Genomic DNA, 4,432 nt, shown 5'->3' with positions numbered 1-4,432 from the left:
ATTTATTAGGTGTCCGATCACACCTAGAAAAAAGATCGGTGCGACTCATTTTTCAAATAAAATCGAGATTCTGTTTTCAAACTTTCAATAGTTACTTCGACTAGCGCCCATGACCAAATTTTTAGGTCGCTATAGATGTTTGTACCAAACTTATCTTTTAATAATTCCAAAGATGCTAATTCAATGGTGGTTAAGAATACTAACCCAAATTTAACATTAGGGAATATATTCAAGTTGTAAATTAGAGTTAGACTTAATCTCTGCCCCGTTATTGGTTTTTTTGGGCCCAAATAAAATAATAAAATAGAGTTTTAGGTTCTTTAAATATTAAAGAAAATTTTTTAAGTCCCTTAAAAGTTGGTAAAAGAAAATTTTTGAATCTTTAAAAGCTAAAAAAAAAATTTGGGGCCCTTAAAAGTTGGTAAAAACTTTTTTCTTTTACCTTTAAAAGTTAAAAAATAATCATTTTAGGCTCTTTAAAAATTAGAAAACAATATTTTAAACCCCTTAAACCCTGGGTGGCCGCACCTCCAGACGACCCATAGGGCCAAGTCTTCTTAATCTTAATGTTAATTTATTTAGATTCATGTTGATTGAGTTTTAATTTTATTGATATGTGCATTATTGTTAATATAGGAAGACATGAGTTTAAGTATACTGAATCGCATTATCTTCTTATTTATGGGTTGGGGAAGGGTATGAGTAATTCTAGACTTTATGTCAAAAAGAGCATATATAATCAGAACCTATAATATATTATTTTTAAGATCCGTACATTTTTTTAACTTTTATTGTACCATAATTGGTATGCCTCGATATCAAATTTAAAAGAAAATTTTTATACTAATTAAAAAAGAAGAAGACTTGTTTCTATTTATTCTTCAGGAATGAAGCCCGTATAATATAAAAGTGAAGTTGTCATTAAGCCTTAATCGTATGGTGAGGGGTTAGTCCACATTTCACAACTCACCTAAACCTTAATTTGAAGTCTTCCAAGAGTCTACACATTTTGATTTTCGGAGTTGACTTGAAATATAGACCCATTACCATCTATAATACAATTTGCATTTCAATGTTTCCCCCTAACTCCGAGCCCTCCTTTTGGGACAGGAACCAACCAGAAGCCGACCGACGCTGATCTAATCGAAGATGGGGAAATTCATCTGCTCGGAATTAAAAGAAGGGAACAGTTTGGGCTTCACCGGGTTCCTCATGGTGCTGGTTATTGCTCTCGCCCTCATGGCCATCTGCTTCCCACCACCACTGCGGCGAGCTGTGCTCGTGGCACGGCGTTTTGGCTGAGAAATGATCAAGGTCCATCATCTTCCCTTGTCACTTGCTTGAGTTAGTTCGATGATGTTTGTTTTTGTATTGTAATCGTTTGTTTAACGTACTCTATATTTATTATAAATTTTGACATGCTATACTTTATATTATATATCAATTTTGACATATTCATGATTTTGGTAATTTTTAATAAAATTTCATATTATATCCATTTTGCTTAATCGTATTGTGTTAAAAATTATAGTGTAAGTTTTAGTAATGAAAGACTATATAATCTTAACTTTTAATAATGTACATGGATTATTTAAATTGAGCTCGAGCTGAATGTGCTTAACAAAGAGTGATAAAATCTTTGAGGCCACTGTTTCTACTCTGGGATGGAGTATTGGATTTTGATTCCTAATCTTTGCTTAATAATTTTTAAGCCTCTTTTTTCGAAATGAAATTTTTGTAATTTCGTTATAATTTTTAGAGCGTTTTTATTTTGAGTTACCTAAGCTTTAAATCACTAATAACTGTTAACTATACACGTCACATCATGTTTATATTTTTATTTTGGTCACCCAAAAAATATTTTTTTAAGCAATGATTGGTGTAAAAAAAGATAAAGGATCAAAGTGAAAAAGCGGTAGAAGTTAAAATAATACACAAAAATTATCAAATTGCATTTGTTTATCCCATTGTCAAAAATTTTAATTTTTTTTAATAGTCCAATTTTAAAATTCAAAAAATAAAAATAAATTAAATAAGTTATTGAAATTTATTTATCCATTCATAGTGTCAACCAATTTATTACTATAATATTGAAATTAATTAAATTAATCTCCTGAAATTTAAAATTTTATTTTATGTTTTCAAATTATCCTTAATGGAATTAACTCAAATAATTAATTATTAAATTAATTGTATTTTTTTTTTGTTTTTAGCTTAGCATAGAAGATTTAAGTTCATATAATCAAAAGAAATTTGTGTTTAATAGACAATTATTAAGGATGAGTTATTTGAGTTTATTTTAATTTGGAAACATAAAGTAAAATTTAAAATTTTAGAAAAAGAGATTATTTTAATTAATTTTAATATTATAGTAACAAATCAACTGACACTATCAAGGGATACAATTTTTCAATAATTTATTTTGATGTTTTGAAATTTAAAATTTTAATATTGAAAAATAATATTATATAATAATAATAATATTATTATTATTATTATTAACTAATACAATAAAGAAATAAAGTAAAAGAATAAAAGAAACAAAGAAGAAAAGAAACAGAGACCATTCGAAACAGGGGAAGGAAAAGGAAAGAAAGAAAAGAAAAAGGAAAAACTAGGGTTTAAGGATTTAAGCTTTAATTTGGTAAGTCAATCAAGTCCTTTTCTTTTAATTTTGACGTTTTAAAAGCTTTAGAACAAAGTTTTATTGAAATTAAGTTGAGGTTTTGGATATTTTTACGGTTTTGAATATAGTTTATGTTGAACAAAAGATGAATTAGGGATTTAATTGAATGAATTTCAATTTAGAATTGATAAAAGGATTAAATTGTGAACTAAGCTATAAGTTTTATGTTTTAGGGACTAAAATTGAAGAAAATTTGAAATTAGGAAAATATGCTGAAAATTTATTAGTTAAATCTGAATTTGGATGAAATTTGAATAGAAATAGAGTGTGAATTGAATTAGAAAAGTAAGTAAACTTAGTTAGGATTAAATTGAGAATAAGGTAGGAATCGATTAGAAATTCAATTAGTTATTATAATTAATGTTGTAATTAATAGTGTAAATTATTATTATTTTCGTAACTAACAAAGAACCCGAGGCATCGGCATCGAAAGGAAAGGAGAAAACTATCGAGGACTAAAACTGGAGATTTACGGTTTGTATTACTATAATTCAAATAACTTATTATTAAATGTTATATTTAAATTTATATGTATGGTAAGTGAAATATAAGGTAAATATTATTATTAAGTTGAAAGAAATTCAATCGAATGATGAATATATGTGTGGAATTGAATTGAATATATTGACTTAAAAAATGGAAAAGTAAATTTTGAATTGAATTGTGATTGAAAGTGAAAAAGTGGAATTGAATTGAAATGTGAATTTAGAGACCCTATTAACTAGTCGGGCTGAGTCGGATATAGTTGGCATGCCATAGGATTGGAAGAGTTCAAGGATACTTCGACCTGGAGTCGATGATACACTGGGTGTCACTATATTTCTTCGAATAGATTCGATGAGGTATTGGGTACCAACTTTCTTCGGCTTTGCCGATGAGACACTGGGTGTCAACTATTGCTTCGAACTATTAGATGAGGCACTGGATGCCATACTGGAGTGTTTGGTTGGATCCGTGTCTCTGCCAAAGTCTGAGTTGTTAATAGGGTAAATAATGAAATGATAAACCGAATGAGTTGATCAATCGAGCTACTGAAATAAGATGAAAAAGTTAAATTGTGAATTGAAATATGATACGAAATTGGGGAATGAACCTAACGTTCATGATGTGTCCAAGTTTAAATTGTGGATATATGATATTAATTGATGAATTGTTATTGTTGAAATATGAAATATGAAATTTAAATTTAAATTTGTATGTATGATTTATGCTTTACATGTTTATTACTGCTATAATTTGAATTATGGTAATACCACTGAGTATGAAATACTCAGCGTACGGTTGTTTCTATGCCCAGGTCGATAGAAGTCAAAGGTCTCGGTTCAGCATCCAGATCAATCCTGACTTCAGCATAACTTTGGTGATGTATTTTTCCTTTGGTAAATGTGGCATGTACTTCAGTTTTATTAAAGAGACTTGTAAGTTTTGGTTGTAAAGAATTGGCCTATAATATATGAATGATAAATGAAACGTTAAGTTATAAAATGGTATGTTTGGTACTAAAACTGAAATAAAATGAATGAAGTTTATTTATTTAAACAATATATGCGAATATTTATTTAGTAAATTACTAAGTTAATGTTTAAGATATGTTTAGGTTATTTGAATATGAAATTGTATGAATTGTGAATTGGTTGCGGTTTGAAATTGCAGGGAAGGTTAACTAATTATAAAAGGGTTATATTGAGTTTTTTTTTATAAAAAAAAATCACATATAATAAAATAATAATAATAATGAAGTCAATT

General features: G+C 27.9%; 1 long non-coding RNA gene across 1 annotated transcript; it reads left to right on the top strand.

The window, feature by feature from the left end:
* The first annotated feature begins 902 nt into the window (after positions 1 to 902).
* On the top strand, positions 903 to 4,171 carry LOC107956517 (uncharacterized). Its single transcript, XR_001700140.2, has 2 exons — positions 903 to 1,314; positions 3,984 to 4,171. It is a non-coding gene; the product is annotated as an uncharacterized lncRNA (long non-coding RNA).
* Positions 4,172 to 4,432: the final 261 nt, after the last annotated feature.

The sequence above is a fragment of the Gossypium hirsutum genome, chromosome D08 (assembly GCF_007990345.1).
Source record: "Gossypium hirsutum isolate 1008001.06 chromosome D08, Gossypium_hirsutum_v2.1, whole genome shotgun sequence".
NCBI lineage: Eukaryota > Viridiplantae > Streptophyta > Magnoliopsida > Malvales > Malvaceae > Gossypium > Gossypium hirsutum.
Note: the sequence above shows the minus strand (reverse complement) of the source record. Positions and strands in the feature narration are given on the sequence as shown.